General features: G+C 40.8%; 1 pseudogene; it reads left to right on the forward strand.

Annotated features, from left to right (window-relative positions):
• The first annotated feature begins 565 nt into the window (after nt 1-565).
• On the forward strand, nt 566-20525 carry LOC139446425 (uncharacterized; annotated as a pseudogene).
• Nucleotides 20526-21141: the final 616 nt, after the last annotated feature.

The following is a 21141-nucleotide window of genomic DNA, read 5'->3' on the forward strand; positions in this document are numbered from 1 at the left end:
ATTTTGGGAAACAGGTGGAAGTCTGACGGGGCCAAATCGGGTGAATAAGGGGGATGGTCAATGAGTTCGAAGCCACAATCATGGATCGCTGACATGGCAACCACCGATTTGTGAACAGGAGCATTGTCTTGGTGGAACAGGACTCCTTTAGTGAGCATTCCCCATCGCTTAGCTGTGATAGCTTCACGCAAATGGCTCAGTACGTCAGCATAATATCTTCCATTGATAGTCTGACCTTTTTTAAGATAGTCAATCAGCAGAATACAATTGGAATCCCAAAAGACTGAAGCCATCACCTTTCCAGCAGAAGGAACCGACTTGGCTTTTTGGGGGGCTGGTGATTCCGGATTCCGGCAACACCCCCATCTACACAATGTGCCTAAAAAAGCAAGTGTGAGCCGTCCCATATTTTGCTCTCATTGACAGGTCTGATGTAGAGCTACTATCATGCGTAGACATGTAAAACTGTCCCGAATACGTGCTGGCATTTGCCATATGATAATGCATGACCTTGACAGAGTAGTTTGTGAACAGGAGAGATTAATCTCTTCCCACTCCAGCACACTTTGTCGACCTTGACTTGTCGCCCGTTGTAATACAGCAACGTTGCACTGAGTCAGATGAGATTAGTCTTGGATGTCGTAAGGGCTGGTCGGAAACATGCCTCAATACAAGCTGATTTATTTGGATTTCCGAGGACGAGGGGAACTGTCTCGTTTGCTCTTCGCTCTGGCGGGACAGGAATATGAAGACGTCAGAATCAAGATGGAAGACTGGCCAGCAGAGAAAGACAGTGAGTAGTTGGTGGGTGGTAGAGTGGTTGAGGGATGGGTGAAGGAGTCAGTGGTGGGTGGGTGGGTGTGAGTGAATAGGGTTCACGCCATAAATTCCCTCGGGGGGAACCGGGGCAAAATAGGTCCTTGTTCTTGCTTGTGGTAGGAGACGACGAACGAGGACCGACAGATTACAACGTGTGGCCTCCCTGATCGTACCCCTGAAAGAACAAAACTTGCACATCTATGTGGTGCACTGCGGCGGAATTCCAGTTCAGAATAGGCCCTAAATAACCAATTTTCGTCGTAAAAGGAGATGCACCAATAAAGGGGCCAAACTCAAATTTCGGCAAGAGTCAGTTCAGTAGTTAACCCACTAGGAAGAACTAGAAATATAGGAAGGACTGGTACCAGGTGTAGTGTGTACCCTATTTAATGTTCAGTGATGAGGGTTGCCGTGATTAAAAAAACATGTTCTAGTAAATACTGATAATATAGTTGCTAACTTAAAGGCGGATTAGGACAGTTGGCAGTCATAGCCTGTTTGATTCAACTCATTCGAACACCAGTTTTATGTTTTATAGGTACACTAATATAACACTCCCTTATTACCATAATTCATAATACGTAGACGAGTTTCCACTTTGACCCATGCGAACGTAGTTTTAATTAAATTTAAATTGGTAGTTGTAGAGTATAAAATAACATCCTTTGATACGAGGTGTCGACATGTTTTATGTACGAGCAAAGATAGGAATGGAATGCAAATAATCAAATGACAATTTCCTTGGAATGTAGATTTTTTTAATTAAATTCCAGAGTACATCTTCGGCAGAGTTCCGGTGTTGGAGGTAGATGGGAAACAGTATGGGCAGAGCATGGCTATCGCCAGTTTCCTGGCCAAGCGGTTTGGTGAGTGGTGTAGGCTCTATCTTTCAGGAATAACTAGTCAGTTGTGTTACAGGGCACGGCTCCCTTTTTTGGTTAGTTGATCTGTAAGGGTTCGCTGGTATGAACAACGATGGTTCATGGAGATTAACTGGGACAATTCATGGCTGAAACAATGCCGATGCGACGTCAACGTTTAACCCACTCACTGCTAGTGGGTATGAACTGTGATGGTTATTGGATATGAACTGTGAAACATCAGGGAACAAATGACATTTGAGCCCACGACCATAGGTTTCTGGGGCACCCCTGGCACGCAGCTCTTCAGTGTTAACTAGACGACCTGGACACAATACGTGATCTTACCGATCAATGTGTTATCTTTTTTATTAACCAGGTTTTCATGGCAGCACTGAGGTTGAAGTACTAGAAGTTGACCAAGTCCTTGGGATTGTCGGGGACATACTTACAGCCTTGGTTCGAGGTTTCATGGAGAAGGACGAAGGAAGAAAGGTGACTTAGCAATATATTATATGTCTTAACTCTCCATGCAACAACACAAAGTATACATGTTGAGTGAGTGGGTTTTGATCGGTTTGAAAAGTAAAATGTGCATGCAGACATAATTATATATGCCTCTGTATATGGACCGCCTCGATGGTCAAAGGATATAGCGTCTGTCCGGAGAGCGGAAGGCCATGTCATACCGAACGACGTAAATGATGATGGTACCTGGTGCTCGGTATTAAGGACTGGAGTCGGATCGGAGTCCGTATATTTTTTGTGTGTGTTTTAGTGGAGAGTGCATGTTAAACTGCGGAATGGTATCTCAGTTTGTTTGTTTGTTTGACTGTTTGTGTGTTTGTTTATTTGTTAAACGTCGCACTCCGCAAAATCTCAGAAAAATGACGGCGGTCTGTAAAATAACCGAGTCTGGTCGAGAAAATTCAGTGATTGATATTGTGATATTGTACAATTTAGATACGATGACATGCATCAACCAAGTCAGCAAGTCTGACCACCCGATCCCGTTAGTCGCCTCTTACGACAAGCTTGGGCTGGGTATCTAGGTGGGCTTGCACTATAAAATCGTCATGAGTCCAGAACAGTACAAGCACATGTGCATCCACGGTATCTATGGAAGTTCAATAATCTTCAATGCGACGTTAAACCCTATTTCATCTCACCTCCGCAAGTGGTGGCCTCCAGATCCCTGCCCGGAAAGCGGAAGGTCGGTGGTTCGATGCGCGGCTGCGTCATAGCAAAAGACGTTGAAAGTTGGTACTTGTTGTTACCATGCCTTGCGCTCGGGACCACGTTTTTAAAACAAGGACTGGTTGGCTCGGAATATACTGCGGTATGGTATCACAGTGGGTTAACACAATGAATCCGGCATTAGTCCGGGCTTTCTCACACACACGCACGCACGCACACACGCACGCACTCACGTACACACACCGCTATATGAGTGCAGTAATCATTGAGCTATGTTAAACCCTATTTTATGTGAAGGCAATCCTTTCTACGTTTTCCGAGTGCTTGGTCGTCTCAATATTCCCTAAATATGTGTCCATTAATGTATTTTAATCTGCTTTGTTTTTGCAGCATCAATCTATTTCATAATATCTGTTTTGTAGGCGGAGATTGTGAAGGAAAACGAGGAAACTAACATTCCAATGTTTCTGGGCTTCCTTGAGACTGTGTTGAAAAATAACAACACTGGATACTATGTCGGCGATAAGGTATTATATCTGACATAAACAGTTGGGCAAAAGAAAGCATAAACGAGAAAACTGGATTTGACCAAATGGTTACAAACGTTATCAAAACGACACTAGGCTCAAAACAGTCGCCGAAACACTTCAAACGTCAGGTTCAAAACACAACTATGATGCTCGTATTACAGCCATCACCATCGAATAACCATTTCTTGTTTGTTTGTTTTTTTAGGCACCATCCAACATGGATGTATACTTTCTTTTGCTTAGCAGTTAATAAACAAACATTACATGCTGAGTGACACCGCTCAAATAAGTGGGATTTCCATAAATCCAATAGAGTGAGTGAGTGAGTTGGGTTTAACGCCGCTTTTAACAGTATTCTAGTTATATCGCGGCGTGTCAGCTTAATGTGGGAGGAATCTCAGACGTTTACCATTTCGGTGAAACCCACGAGCACGGCTATGGTGTTGACAAACCTAGAAATATAATCGGGGCGAACCGGGATTCGAACCCACAATCATAGGTTTCTGGCGCAAGGGACGCAACACTGCACAGCGAATCGCGGCGCCCCCAAATCCAAAAGAACGATAACTTACATATTGATGTCCCAACTTCCCTTGAACGTGGTTCTGAATGAAGTTTCAGTTTAAATAATCAGATTGTCAGAACCGTTGGTTTTACCAAAGTGATAACAGTATAAAGCATGCGTCGTCGATTTGGGCTTTCCTCCCATAACGAGCTGGCATGACATCACTCATTTATACTACACAAAAGAAGTTAAAGAACACCCGATTCTTTCATATTTCTATAGTTACTTTGTCATAGAACATTTACTTCTTTTTAGTAGTATATACATTTGTGAAAATGATAGATGTTCCATCAATATTTCTTTGTGCGTGTAGCATGAGAAAATGTAAGATTGCCCATCATGTTAATTTTAAAGTATTATTGCCCTAAATCACGGGAAGATCATATTGTTATTGTGTGCAATTAAATTTTAATGAATGTTAAGCAAATCACAATGATTAATTTATAAGGACAAACCTTAAATCGTTCGCAAAATACAGAGAGAATACTTTAAAATGATATTTCCAGCTTGGATATGCCGATGTGGCTGCATTTGATATCCTGTTTGCTGCTGGCGTTGAACAAAGATTGGAAGAACGCTTCCCATTGGTCAAAGCCAACTTTGAGAAGGTCAAGGCTAACGAGAAAATTGCCCAGTGGCTGGCCAAACGACCGCAGACACCAATGTGAGGGAGAGCCAAGAAGCCTGGAAATAGAACAACTGTGTTTATTATTATATATATACTGTAAATCTGGAAACCTATAATATTATTATTTTTAACTGGCACACATCATGTCGACAACAAATGTTCTTTGAGCAATGCCAAAAATGCTCTGTGACTGCTTATAGTTGAAATGGTGCAGATTGAAATAAAAGCATAAACTACAATTGCTGTGTTTTAATTGATTTGAAATGATAAAGGAAAAGATACAATGAATTAAGCATTGTTTTTTTTGTTTCTTGAGTGTCGCCACTTGCTCCACAGAATCAATTTCAATGTCATTGTTTTTAAGTTTCTAGCCATAGATTGAAATGAAGCATTTGTGGCCGTGAGGGAGTGAGTATAGTTATATCACGGTGTATCAGCTTGATCTCGGAGGAGCAATACTGGTCGACTTCGTATGTTGCTGCTGATGAAACCTATGCAGCGGAAGCCAACAGGGATGTTATCAAAAGTTGTGTTATGTCTCCCGTGTCTGTTCTACACACTGGCTATATAGTCACACATGTTACTGCATAAGGTTTGCATTCGGTGATTACATTGAAAATGCTTTATTGTTAATTAAATTAAACAGCTCCCAAAGTAGTAAACGTCGTAAAACTGCATCACATCGGACCTTCCTACCACATTAAGCTGAAACGTCATGGACCACGTCCGTGTTCTCCTGGAAGGAGCGTCTGTCTGGAGAGTGGACGGTTGGTGGTTCGCCCCCGGCATGACGGTAGGGATTAAGGGCATAGAACAAGGATTGGTTGGCTCAGAGTATATCTGACTGGGGAACATATGTTAATCTGTCACATGGTATCTCAGTGGGCTTTCACTATGAAAATAGGAATTTGTTCGTACTAGTACAAGCAGACACATATCTCACACACACACGCACACATACGCACACACACGCACACACACGCACACACACGCACACACACACACACACACACACACACGCACGCACACACACACAGAAAAACAACTCACACACAAACACACACACACACATACACCTGCTGTATACTTGTAATAACCTTGAACCCCATTTCATCTTACCTCAACTGGAACTCCTTGACAGAACTGAGATACGGGTGCAAAGGGTAAAAACGTTTTGTGTTATTTTTCACGTCTGCAAACTTCCATTTACTCAAATATTCAAATACTCAAATGAAAAATATTCGCCTATCATCACACACAAATTTAACCCTGCAAAGAAAGACGTGCCTAGACCTGACTCGGTAAAACAGCTCAAAATCCACACCACGACTGCACAACGGTAACACAGCACTTTATGTGACCATGTTCGTACAAATATTATGCAACAGCTTATCGATGAAGGTCACAGAACAAGGCCAGCCGTAGAGAGAGCAGGACGTATTCTACCCGTGCACACATCACAATCATGCCGACATACAGGTTTCGCTACTTCGACTACAAGGCCGTGGGCGAGCTGTCCCGGCTGCTGTTTGCACTGGCAGGACAGGGGTAGGACGTCAGGATCACATATGAAACATGGCCCGCGGAGAAGCCAAGTAAGAATAATATAATATCAAGTAAACGGGTATAGAAACATGAGGGCCTTATAATATTTTGTTCATTTGGTCATGATGAACTGCTTTTTAGATTTCCATCACTATCAAACATCTCGCGTCTCATAATTACATTTGCCCTACAAACACTAGCCCTTGTTTCCACATATTCTAAAACGATGATCATTTTTAAAACTGTCATGTTTTTTCAAGTTACTTTCAACATCGACATTGCATATTATTTTTTATTTTGATAGCTATTTGTATTTGTTCGATTGTATTTAAATTTAAGTCAGTGGTGGTATGAACACTTATATTATAATTGTTGATACATTTACTGTCGTGGGAAATAACCCAAAGGGCTGATGTTTGAAATAGGTTTGTATTATTTCATTTGTCTGTAAATAATCGACCCTGGACCAGAGAATCCAGTGATCATCACGAACATCGATCTACGCAATTGTGACACGATGACATGCATCAACCAATTCAGCGAGCCTGACCACCCAATCTCGTTAGTCGCCTCTCACGACAAGCATAGTCGCCTCTTACTACAAGCATGGGTTGCTGAAGACCTATTCTAACCCGGATCTTCACGGGTTAAAGCGGATGGGACAGCCTGTGGGAAGTGGTGAACCCAGGTTTCATTAATAGTCATAAGTCGTTGCAAAAACCTTTCTTGATCAGCTTCAAACAGAGCTAGATTATTACGAGACGTGTTGTGCCTGGTGCGTTTTTGATCGGATATCAGATGAAAATGTTATAATGAAATGTACCCTCTACTGGGAAATGCCTACAGAACTATCAATATGACGTTCAGGCATTCCCCGGCCATCGCCATATCGTAGATTTTGTGGATCACTTCAGATGTTGACCTGCCGTCCAGGACGGGGTCGTCTTCACAGATAGGGTGACAAAATATACCGTCTTTTAACGTCTTAACGCGGTCAGGGATCGAACCATTGACCTTCCACTCTCCGGACGGACGCTCTATCACTAGACCACGGAGGCGATCTGACTTAAACAGTGTGTGTGTATATTTTCTTTATTGGTTCACATGATCGAGACGAGTACTTCACAAACACAATTCGTAGACATGGTTTATGCAATTATTCCCTGATGTGTTAGAAAACACATACATCTAGATCAGTGTAGAATCAGTTACAGTGTATAAGTGTATCAGTATTGCACGCATAACTCATTATCCTGGATAAATATACTGATTGAGTCAGTTTGGACATAGGCTTCTCTGGACAGTATTTCAGTTATAAATATTAATGTCATAACTCATTCAAATTGTTACACAAAAAGAAATATTGTACACGCAGGATGATGCATGAATGCAAAATAATGAGCAAAAATAACAGTTTTGATTTAAGCTTCTTCTGTATTATAGTCCTCGCCGGAGCATTGTTCAGTCTCAAATTGTTCAGAGTTTTAACATTGAAAAGGTTGAAAAGGTCGAAAAGTGTAGTATGGATGGACAACGAATCAAGACATTTATTCACATTTGAACATGAACATATATTTAATTTGCGGGTTTAAAATTCAACTACATTTAGGCTGAATACGGGACTGGCAAGCTCCTTTTGATTGACAGTCTGGTTAAAAATCCAGGCTTAGCTTCGAGTTCCAAGGACCACTGCCTTTGTAAGCTTTGTAGTGCCATTATTTTCTTTTATTCATATTTCTGACAAAAATACAAGACGCATATTTCAAAGTATTCGAAATTATCATAACTCGCAGTGATGTCATTAGACTCGCAGTGATATCATTAGGCACACAGTGATATCATTAGATTTGTGGTGATGTCATTAGATTCACAGTACTGTCATTAGGCTTGCAGGTATGTCATTAGACTCGCTATATTGTCATTAGACTCGCAGTGATGTTTTTAGACTCACTAGTGATGTCTTTAGTCTCAGTGATGTTATTACACTCTCAGTGATATTATTAGACTTATAGTGATGACATTAGACACGCAGTATTGTCATTATACTCACAGTGATGTCATTAGACACACAGCATTGTAATAAGACTCACAGTGATTTCGTCAGACCTGCAGTGATGTCATCAGACTTGCGGTGATATAATTAGACTCACAGTACTGTCATAAGACTTGTGGTGATGTCATTATACTTGCGATTATGTTATTAGACTCGCGGTGATGTCATTAGATTCACAGTGATTTCGTTAGACCTGCAGTGATGTCATTAGACTCGCAATGATGTCATTAGACTTGCGGTGATGTTATTAGGTTCCTCGTTATGCTATCTGAGGCAAGGTACTTTAATCTGGTTTTTAATCTGAGGTTGTAATGGACACCCATTTCACCAAATGTGATGATATGACAACTGAAATGCGAGTGGTACGTACCGATTCCTTGGGACTTCTAAAAAGGAAATTTCCGTCTTGCATCAAATTGATTCCCTGTTCCTCCTCATTACTAGTATAGTCATTCAGGATGACCAGTATCACTAGATATTGTCAGGCATTGTTCCACGATATCAAACAGGACGCAATGTACATATAAAACGTCATGCTATCCGTTTTTACTTCGCACATTCGAAAACCTTTGTAGGGTGGTGGGATAGCGTAGTGTTAAAGCGTTCGCTCGTCACGCCGAAGACCCGGGTTCGTTTCCCAACATGGGTACAAAAACGTATTCAGCCCATTTCTGGTGTACAGATTACAGGAATTGTATATTGCAGATACACCTTTGGGTCAGGTTCCCGTCCTTGAAATTGATGGGAAACCCTTTAGCCAGAGTAGCGCCATATCCAGATACCTTGCAAGGACATTTGGTGAGTTGAAAACGTGGGTCAGGTCACCTTGAAAGTTATCGATAAAAAAGGCCCACCAATAGTCCATCCTTTCCGTACGAACTGACTGCAGTCATGATTCGCGTGATTTGGTTGAAGGGGGTAAAATACTGCTGACTTCCTTCAGATGGTTGACGTGCGTATATTTACTGCAGATGATAGTAAGCTTTGTGTTGGTTTTCCTGTTATCAATGTCCAAATAGTCATAGTCAAAGAGAGTTATCGTCCTGTCCACTGTCGTACAGTCAGACCTCGGGATGTATATAGAGTTAGGGGTATATTACTACGTATGGGAAATCAATTAATCAGGAAATCGTTAAACCAGACGAAGTACTGCCCGTGCAGGGTACTTCCAAACTCACACCCCTAACGCATTACTGATGCAGCTGCATGGAAGATACCTAATAGAAAGTTTAAACCTTTAAAACCTTTTATCTGGGCCTTTGAGATATGATTGTCACAATTTGAATCAATTATGGAAAACAATCTGAATCGAACGTTAATGTTCAATCTCAAACTGCTCGTGAATCCCGCCACAGCAGGACCCTTAATGCTCAGGGTGGAAGAGATCTAGAGTGCTCATCTTAAACACAGAATCTGATCACAAGATGGATCTATGACTGAATGACCAGAGCTCCAGATAACTATTTGAGTAACTGAGTTTTTACTCGGAGGTTTCTATTTTAATTGGGTTATTACATCGTTCTTTGGGTAACCAATATTTTTTCACATATCTATTCATCACTCTATTAGGTTTTTCCAAAGATAAATAAACATTTTGAGATTACAAAAAAATGCAATGTTTTATATAACGGTTCTAAATATAGGTTTGACTCGGAAAGTAAATTAGCTCGTAATTGTTTTTCGGAAACTAGGTCCGTTGTATGCATGCTGAATAGGCTTCATTGGGTATTTACGCCTGCTGTTTTTATACATTTGAGTTTTTCATTTAATGCATGCGTTTCTGTATTAATTGAAAGTAATTGGGTTTTGAATATTGCTTTTGGGTATTTTGTTCGCAAATACGCAGCTTATCTGTAGCTCTGGAATGAGTGAAAGATATTATAATATCAAGCCTCAATCAACAATATTCCATCTTTATCCTGGCGACAAAATAAAACATAGGTTGATAGCATGAGCAACAATCAATGCCCGTATGTTACTAGCCGTTGACACAACTGGCCAGATCACTCATTTACACCTCATATAAGCTGCCTCTTAACTCTTATGGTGGGGGTATATTCTGACCTGGAATACCCAGGGGGTAGTGAGTGAAGGATTCAAAGTGTGATGTCTCATAGTCATAAATTATAGGATCAAAACCACGGCGTGTCAGCTTAATGTGGGAGGAAAGCCCGAAGAGATGCAGGTCACAGACGTTTACCACTTCGGTGAAACCCACGAACACGGGTATGGTGCTGACAAACCTAGAAACATAATCGGGGCGAACCGGGATTCGAACCCACAGTCATAGGTTTCTGGCGTGCCCAAGGGACGAAATTCTGCACAGACGACTGGGCCACCCGTCACCCCTCACTGGTGATGGATTTGAGAGTGTAAGAGAGGATTAAAAGATCACACTATAGTGCGTGTTCCACTCTTGGTTCTGTAAAAGCGAGTGAGTGTGATTTACGCAGCGTTTAGCAATATTCCATGGCGTAACACGGCGGAGGTTCTGTGACGTAGATATGATATATTACTCATCCTTGAAGAGATCACCTGTTGAATAAAGCTGTAGTACACATTGTTTAATAACAACATGTTCACACGAACAATTTGTGGCCGGTCACATGATACAACATATGACTAACAAAAGGTAACGTCAAAATGTGGGCGTGATTACAAATACTTTTTGTTCAGATGAATATCAGATCGAATCAGTAATATATTCTGAATATACGGACAAGAAAATATTTATCAATTAGAAGTAATAAACGACACAAAAAAATAAAAATACATATAGCACACGATGATTCTGTCGTTCAGCAAATGATCCTACCCCAATGGCAACTGAAGCTATAAAAGTAAATGATTGTGTCAAAATTGATGGTCAGCTGAAGGGACGGGTGCTATCGGTTGTTTAACCTATAGGAACTAACAGCATGTTCCACGTTAAAACAGGATGATCGTTCAATGAGGCAGGTACCTCGCAATCGAATGCAATGCATTCCGGAGTCTGTGTCGGCCTTGTCACCCCCACCCACCTTTGTTGACACTGACTACAGTTTGTTTGATCTCTACGAACTACTTAAAGGTGACTTTGCTTATATTGTGCTTGTGCCCCTAAAGGGGGATGAAATACCTGTTCCGCCAACCTACTGTGTGGATTCCGAAATTGCAGATTTCACTGCAACAAATCAGAATGTGTACACTTCCAGGAAAACCGCGTATGACATGAAAATCATCACTAGATTCATGCACAAGCGGAATGATTTCAGAAAACAAGAAATTACTCCGGCCGATGGCCTTAGTAAACTTTTAAGCAAATGATTTTGGAACGTCAAAAAGGGTGACGTCCCACAGGTGTAGACAGGCACCTCGAATGTTGTTTTTTAACGGGAAATCAGTTATGCACGATACAGAGTTTGCACATGTAAGGAAGGTTCTGAAAACCAAACAAAAAATTGTAAAACAAGAAGGTCGCGGAAACGTGCCTTAGCGTGCTTAGCCCGTAAATGAGAACGATATGTCAACTTTATGGAAATTCGGCGAATCAGGCCTCGAAGCTCCAGAGTCCATTTTGAACACACTTTGGTGGCACGACCCAAAACTTTTTGGGGTTTCGCAGCATCACTCCTCATAGATATATGCACTGTGGAGACGTTACATCAGGTGCGTGCAGTTCTCAGAGCGTCAAACCAAAACACACACTGGTGTAAACATCCGAGATGTTCGGACTGTCACGCCAAAAGACTGGACAACAGGTGACGATCACTGCCCCGTCCTTGCTTACAGGCGCTATGTACATGCTTTCAGTGGCAATGAAGCGCCATTTTACTTGGCAACAAATTCCTAAATTGCTCCCGCTCTAACACATCATTGGTTTAAGCGACAACCTGCTGTCATCAACAAGCTTGGGTCCATAATGAAACGCAGCAAATGCAAAACTTGAAAACACCAAACGGCTGACGAATCATTCTGCCAGAAAGTATCTGGTCCAAACTCCTTCTGAGAAGAATGTTCCACCTACTCAGATAATTAACTGTTCACAAACTTCTGAAGAGCAGCACAAAAATATCAGTAAATTGATTAACGGGCACAGTGATTCTTGCACTTCCCAATCACTGCTCTGTGTTCCGACTTGTCAACAGTCGACCACCTCTGCTCCATCCCAAACCTTCAATGTGACAGCAAGTAAGTCTCTCACACTCATTATTTGCCGGTACAATCATCAATTCTGAGACAAATAGTTATTTATTTCGAAACGTCACCGCAGTTTCGCACGAAATCCATTAAACGTTTGTTGTGGAAAATAAGCGTGTTCGTTTTTTCTCCATTGGAATTGCTTAATTTCTTAGCTTATAGTTGCACTTGATGATGCCTATTTACATGACTTTGTATTCATACGCATGATCAGATGTGAACGCGGGAGGCGACATACTTTGTCATTCAGCTGAATTTTACGTAGGAACAAATGGCGAGTAATAAATAAAATACTAAACTCACTCCCGTGTGAGCTTTACCTCGTCAGATACCAGAACTATTCACTCGTTTCATGGAATTGATATTACACGGTAGCTCATTTAGTATTCTATATGTATATGGTGACACTACTGTGTGCAGAGCTTCATCGGTGTTATGTGTAACAACTTAATGCTTTCAGGCTGAGTTGCTGAAGGAGGCGAAGCATGTGAAAATACCGCTGTATTTCGGGATGTTTGAGAAGTTACTGAAGAACAATGGCAGTACTGGGCTTTTTGTTGGCAAGAAGGTAAAACACCACTTCTACCTTTACTGCCACAACTATCTTTACATCTTCTACGACTACTTTAATACTAAGACTATGATCACTACTACTACTACTACTACTACTACTGCCGCTATCACTTCTACTACTGCTACTTCTTCTATTACTACTACTGCTACTACTACATCTGCTGCTGATACTTCGCCAGTTATGACGACTACTATTGCTACTTTCAATGTCACTATCACTACTAATACTACTGCCACTATCACTACTAAAACGGCTACTACTTCTATACCTTCTACCATCAATACTACTACTGCCCTATCTACAACTACTGCTTCTATTACTAGACTATTACTATCATTACTACTACTGCTTCTGCTAATACTACGGCTACCCCCCTACTATCTTTCTACAACTAGTAGTGCTGCTGACGCGGCTGCTATCATAACGACCACCACTACTGGAAACGTCAGAATGTCAGCACATAAAACTCACCCTTTGAAAATCGTGGTAATACCAGTACGTTAACAGAACTAAATGAACGAATCAATTGCTACAAATCTCACAATTTGAACATGCAAATCAAAACATTTACTATGCCATGAGTGCAACCATTTTGTGGATGCTGGGTCATGCCCCGCACGTGCGCGAATCAGAGTTTTCATCTGCATAGCATCATAATCTTCTCAGAGTTTCACACAAGCTAAGAACGAGCAAAGTTACTCCGTAACATCTTTGAATTCATTGTGTTTAAGTGGATGTATGAACACTTGTTTTCAGATTAGTATTGCTGAAGTCAGTCTCTTTGATATCTGTGACAAAACCACAGAGGCAATGTTGAAGATGGAAGACTACCCTCTAGTCAAGAAATGCTGTGACAACGTGGCGGCCAACCCTAAAATCAAAGCATGGGTTAAGAAACGACCAGTTACAGCATTCTGATGTGAGACACATGGATATTTCTTCTAAGTACAAGTGGCAAGTACTTGTCAGAATAATGTTTACAATATATGAAACAACAGAGGTGTAACTATAATTGTATTCATCACGATGTAATCCCCGATTTATTATAGAATATTGTAAAATGTTTTTTTTACAATAAAAAAGATTGAGGCGATACTGTATGGGTTTCGTTGGAGATTCAGTTCGAAAGAAAGTATTTGTAAGCAATCTTTCCACATTTAGTTACCGACCAGGACATGCATTTTGGCATCTTTTCAAGTTCATCAACTTTGTGTCACAGTGTTTTCATTACAAAAACGATCCGGGCTGGGTAATTTTAGAGGAAACATTAAGCCTCATTCCGATAAGAAAAATAGATTTTCAGCTGAACCTTTTATGCCACGCAACTCTGCACAGCGAATTGTAGAGCCTTAGACGGCTGGGCCACCCGTGTCCCCTTTACACTTCACTGGGATTTGAGCAGATCAGGTTTCTGAATACGTCATTGGCATTGTAACCCGATGACGTGGATCGTGGCTCATACTTTCAGTCACTGGCCATTGTCCACCCTCGATTATTTACAGACCGACGTCATTCAGCTGGGATATTGCTGAGTGCGGCGTTAAACAACAAACAAACAGATGTAACAAAAGCGATATATCAAAAGACGTTAAAATATGCTACTTGTTGTTGCCCTTGGCATCAAGGAAATAAAACAAGGACTGGTAGGCTCGGAGTATACTGTATACTGTGTCTGAGTGGGGTATTCATGTTAAACTGCGACATGGTATATCATTGGCCTAGCACTATAAAACAGGCATTTGTCCTGACTAGTACCATCAGCCACACACGCACGCACACGCACGCACACGCACACACACACACACACACAGACACACACACACACACACACACACACACACACACACACACAAATAATGTTGAACTGGCGTAAAATCGAATACACTATAAGACTCGCTACAGATAAGGGTGCATGCGGAAAAAAACACTTTTGTTAGTTTTTCCCGTTTTTTATACCTCCCCATTAGGTCACACACTCACTCAAATGAAGAACACAAACATATCAGCACATACAAACTGCCATTTACTAATACAAACTGCACTTTGCCCAACAACATATCTCGGTGATGTACATTCAAACTACGATTGCAAAATAGTGACACAGCACTTTCTGTGAACAGGATGGTACACATCACAACAGTTTTGCGTCAGTGTAAAAGCCAGCAGTCGAGGAAGGAGGACGTTTTCTACCCGTGCACACACACCAGTCATGCCTACATACAGGTTTCGCTACTTCAACGCAAAGGCTTTTGGCGAGGTGTCCCGGCTGCTGTTTGCACTGGCGGGACAGGAGTATGAGGACGTCAGGTTCACCCAGGAAACTTGGCCGGCAGAGAAGCCAAGTTAGTATCTTAAAATGGTTTGGCAAACGGGTATAGGAACATGAGGGTGAGATTATAAATTGTTCATTTGGTCATAATGAAGTCCTGCCCCACACTGAAGCACATGTACCACATGTGGTGTCTCCTTAGGCAAGTGACTTTGTTCGAAATGTGCCTCTGTTCACACAGCAGTGAGTGGGTACCCGGTAGGATGAGATGGTAATGTGGCTGTTAACCTTCTAGCGCCTCACAGGCAGCTTGGGTTGTATACTCCCCGGGGGGCTGAAAATGAAAATCGAGTGCTCACTGATCCATTGACCGGGGTAATAATAGTGTAGCGCTTTTGAGCATCCACTTTGTAAATGGAATCTGGCGCATTATAAATGCACTTATTATTATAATGAAGTAATCATTAGATTAACATTTGGCCTCAGAACATTTTATTGTCCCGTAGAAACCATATCTTTTGTTTCCATATATTCTTAAACGATGATCATTTTTCAAACTACATATTATTTTTCAAGTTACTTCGATCAATATCTGCATTGCATATTATATTCTATCTTGAGTTTTATCTTGATATATTGTAAAAGAGAGTTGAAAATATCGCTAACTGACATTTTGTTTTTTCCAATTCTTTGAGTCTTGGAGAACAGAACAGCAGATATACCACTGATGGGCGCTATGTTCATCCTGGAATATTATAAGAAGTTAATTCTTTTTACAGGCAGTCTGGTCGTGACTCACTACCTTCGATTGTTGTGTAGCTTGAGATTGAGATAACATTCAAGCGATACTGAACTGATCCCTTTTCTATGTTTGTCATGCAGATGTTTTGTCTTTGGAACGGAAATTAGATCCAATACCACACAATACAATAAAAGAATGAAAAAGCTTTCCCCTGATATTTCCAGGGCCTAATTCAAAGGTTCAAGATTAATGCACATATGCACTATTTTGCCTTTAAACCTAGAAACATAATCGGGGCGAACCGGGATTGGAACCCACAACCATAGGTTTCTGGCGTGCCCAAGGGAGGCAGCTCTGCACAGCGAATCGCGGCACCTTAGACGACTGGGCCACCCGTTCCCCCTGGTGACATCCATAAATTCTCTTCCTTAAATGAACATGTTGAATGAATAAGGAAAGTAATATTTGTCCACAATGGTACTCAACACTCACCTGCTAACGAATAAATGCTATCTCAAAACAAATGTTAATATATAATTTTTCAACAAATTGTTATCTAAATGTTTCAATCTAGCGTGTTTATTTTACAGTAGGGGTGATCAATGTACACCACGGCACAGCAATGTCGCTATTCTAAATTCCAACTGCGAGTGTACGAATGATGTTCTTGAGAGAGTCCGGACACATGATCGTGAACAATGACCAAGAGTTCAGTCAAATGAAGCCTACTTTTTATTAAATCACATACCACTTTTGCATTGGTTTCATAAAACCGCATCTCGTAAACAGAAATTCTTTAGTTTTGTCTGAATTTCACCTGCCACAGCCGTTGTGATTTGACATCTCAGGGAAGCACATTATGTCCTATTTTCCTGTTTTACATATGGTTTGTCATTTGCCAAAAAGCATGACAAGTTTACTAAGTGCCTAAGGATTTACTTTACGCCAATGAAATATGATACTTATCTTTCTATGGGCGGGGCAAGATCGAAAGTGTGACCTACGTATTAAGTCAAGGTCACAGTGAATGACATACGTAAAGTACGGTTGCCATTTTTACTGTTTACTGTTTCCGCAGCTGGGTAAATGTAATACATATAATGCATACATATATGACGTCAGGATATTTATTTTTTACTTTGCACGTTCGAAAACCTTTATAATTATTTTAAAACAAATCATATAATATCGCTCATGTGTACTAATTTGACAGACATACAAACAGAAATAAATATAGCAGAGTATATTTTGCAGATACACCTCTGGGTCAGATGCCCGTCCTTGACATTGATGGGAAACCCTTTAGCCAGAGTAGCGCCATATCCAGATACCTTGCAAGGACATTTGGTGAGTTGAGAATTTGGGTCAGGTCCAGTGGAATTCATCGACAAAATGGGTCCCCCAGAAGCCCATGCTTTCTGTAAGAGCTGACTATACTTTGATTTGGTTGAAGAGGGTGAAAGACTTCCTTCAGTTGGTTGACGTGCCTACATTTACTACAAATGATAGTAAGCTTCGGGTTGGTTTTTCTTGTTGTAATTGTCCAAATAATGATAGTCACATTCGGTTAAGTAAAGAGAGTTATCGTCCTGACCACTGTAGTACAATCAGACTCCGTGAATCTCAACTCTGAAAATCAGAAAACGTCGTCTTCTGTACGACTGCTGTTGGGATGAACAAAAAGTTAGGGGAAAAGAACTATGTATGGGGAAGTCGTTCATCCGGATATCGTTAAACCAGACATTTTCATTGTGAATGAACAGTCTGGAATAACTAGGTCTCACTGTATTTGATTCAGGGTAGAGGACACATGTAACGCGATGCACGTTATACATGTACTGACACGGAGTGTATCATGTAATGTCATCCGTATCAGGTTTCTATGGCAACGGCGATCTGGAAGCCCTAGCGGTGGATCAGGTGCTTGGTGTCATCCAAGACGTCATCACAGCCTTATTGAAAGGTTTTCAAGAGAAAGACGAAGCTAAAAAGGTAAAGTAAACTCTGCGGCTTGTTGGATCGACATCCGACGTTAAGTGATATCCAACTTAGTGTTGTATACTGGTCGCCGCCATTCACCGGAATGACGCCTCTTTGTCGTGTCAGGATCCGCTGAAATCCCAAATTCGTCCTGCGTTTGCTCATTCGTCTGTCATCACATGATCACAACGGGATTTTCTTCAACATCCAGTTCAAATGCCGTGATATAGCTGACATACGGTTCAAAGCTGAGTTAATCCAAACTCACACTCGAGCCACTTCACTGATATATGTGCATTGAAGACACTTTCGTCGCTTTTGAAACAATTTTGGTCAAACTTTATGTTTCCTTGAAAATTCGGACTTGCTGAAATACTGTTCAAAGTGTGGTAAACCTCGAGCACTCCTCGAGCACTCATGTGCATGCTAGTCACCTTTGAAACAATTTTGGTTGAATGTCATTGAAAATTTTGACTTTCTATCTGAAGCTGCTTGTGAATCGGGCCAATATAGCGGAGCTTCAATGATCTTCTGACTCCCCATGGGGTTGGAAGTGAATGAGTAAAACGTTGACGTCGTGGTCGGCATTCAAAGTCACTGGTGATGAAAGTATGAGTTGCAGATCTTGATTAAAAGATTATTCTATGTTATTCTATAACGCACGTTTCCCCTCTGTGCACAGGCGTCATGGGTATTCAGTATTATATATATGTTTTCAGGCTGAGTTGATGAAGGAGCTAGCGGATGTCAAAATACCGCTGTATTTCGGGATGTTTGAGAAGTTACTGAAGAACAATGGCAGTACTGGGCTTTTTGTTGGCAAGAAGGTAAAACATTACTTCTACCTTTACTGCCACAACTATCTTTACATCTTCTACGACTACTGTAATACTAAGACTACAACTACTACTACTTTTACAACTATTACTACTGCGCCTACTATCACTACTACTACTATCACTATTTCTACGACAACAACTACTACTATTGCTGCTGCTGCTAATATCACGACGACCACTATTCGAAATAGCAGAATGTAAGCGACATAACTCTCTTTGAAATTCACGGTAATACCAGTTAGTAAACAGAACTTACAAATCTCACAATTGTAACAAAACCAAAATATTTACCATGGCTTGAGTACACCATTTTGAGGACGAGACGAGTTTCATCTACAAAGCATCTCCTCCGTTGTTTTAAAAAAAATATATTTCGGCACAGTGCAATTCCCAAGAAGACAGTTCGAAACAATTGCGCAATAAGAAAACGTTAAAGATTTTTAGACCACTTACTCAAATTTCTCAATTTCAAACAGACAACTGACATTTGACAACTGTCCTTCCTTAACATCTTTCAATATTTGATTAATTTTGAAGTACCCTCTTCAAAAAACGAAACACGCAGGTAGACTTTAGTAAAGTTATCGTACCTAATAAAGTCGATACATTTAATTTAATATCATAAATACAAATATGAAATTTTGGAGCTAGATAGTCACATGTTCTCGTAGTACAAAGGCATTGAAAACTGTTCATTGTCATGTCACATAAGGCCACACGGTTGCGCTGAACTCGTATCTCGTGTGACCGCCCAGACAGCAATCACGGTTCTGCATCTCCTCGGCACTGACTGGATAAGTGTACGAATTCTATCCTGCGGAATTCTACGCCATTCAGCTTATAACGCGTTGGCCAGTTGTGGGAGAGTCTGCGGCGTGTTCTGACGTTGACGTACACGTCGATCGACTTCATCCCAGAGGTGTTCGACAATCGACAATAGCTGGGTTTTGACGTACCGTTTTTCGAATATCAGGCCACCAACATTTTCCAATAGCGTATATTCAATTTATACACCGTTTTGGGGGTGTTTTTTTTGGGTAGTCAGGTTCAATGAACTACATACTGTCTGTGCGTTTCCTTTTCTGAAGAGTGTATGCTGACATCACTACAGTTACTGCTACAGCTACCGTCACTACAACTCCGACTACTATTACTTCTACTAATGGCTATTATCACCACTACTACTACTCCTACTACTATTGATGCAGCTGCTTCTAAATGTCAATGCTAAATCCTTACAAACGTACATATCTCACAGATGCAAGAGCAAATGAAAGCACTGATCATGCCTTGATGGCAACCATACAGGCGGCGCATCAGCATGCGGAATTACCCGTATATCACCATAGCTCAAAACAGCTTCTGATGTACTTTGTTTAATTAAATCTATGAACATTTGTTTTCAGATCAGCCTTGCTGACGTCAGTCTGTTTGATCTCTGTGATAAAGTCAAGTCAATGGTCAAGTTGGAAGACTATCCTCTGGTCAAGAAATGCAATGACAACGTGGGTGCCAACCCTAAAATCAAAGCATGGGTTGAGAAACGACCAGTTACAGAGTTTTGATGTGAGAAACGTGAACATTGTCTCTTAAGTACTGGTAACAAGAACTTGGTAGATTAGTTATTAGGACATACAAACAATAATGAGGTAATTATTATTTACTTCATCTTGATTTATTATTCAAAACTGTAAAAGTATTTTATGACAATAAAACGAACACGGAGGCGCTGTTGTACGAGTTTATTTGGAGTTTTGTTTGAGGAAGTATTAGGAAGCATTGTTTCGACATTTTAGTTACCGACTGGGGAATGTATTTGGTTTAGGTGATTCACAACAGTTATTTCTTGAAATGTTCTTCAAATTGGTGTGTTTTCGTAACAAAAAGTCAGGTCGGGGTTATTTTAGAGGCAACATCAAGCCCCACCAGAGATGGAAAAAGAATTGGCGCCTTAAGTTTTGAAGAGTCTGTACTGCTGCAAGACCGGAAACACCGATGTAAAGGACAATCAAGTAGCCTGAAATAAAAGAGATATTTTTACACCTGAATGTTATATACCTAACTGGAACACATGCATGACAAAGGACAAAAATGATTTGTTGTTACAGGTTATATGTGACACTGCGCAGGTTGGAGCAACAGTACAAACATTATTTTAAAAATGTTTTAAAAAATGATTTCACTTTTTTTTCTTATGGGTAACTTAGGTATGGAACGTATGTATTGCCATAGATTGTGATGAAGCATTTTTGGTCGACTTCGTTATGACTAATGGTGCCTGGGTGCTAACATGTGAACCAGTGTTATTCAAGGTTGTCTTATGTCTCCTGTATTATTCATTCTTTACACTGGCAACAAAGT

The sequence above is a fragment of the Haliotis cracherodii genome, unplaced genomic scaffold, assembly GCF_022045235.1.
Source record: "Haliotis cracherodii isolate W230 unplaced genomic scaffold, xgHalCrac1.p SCAF_6, whole genome shotgun sequence".
NCBI classification, from domain to species: domain Eukaryota; kingdom Metazoa; phylum Mollusca; class Gastropoda; order Lepetellida; family Haliotidae; genus Haliotis; species Haliotis cracherodii.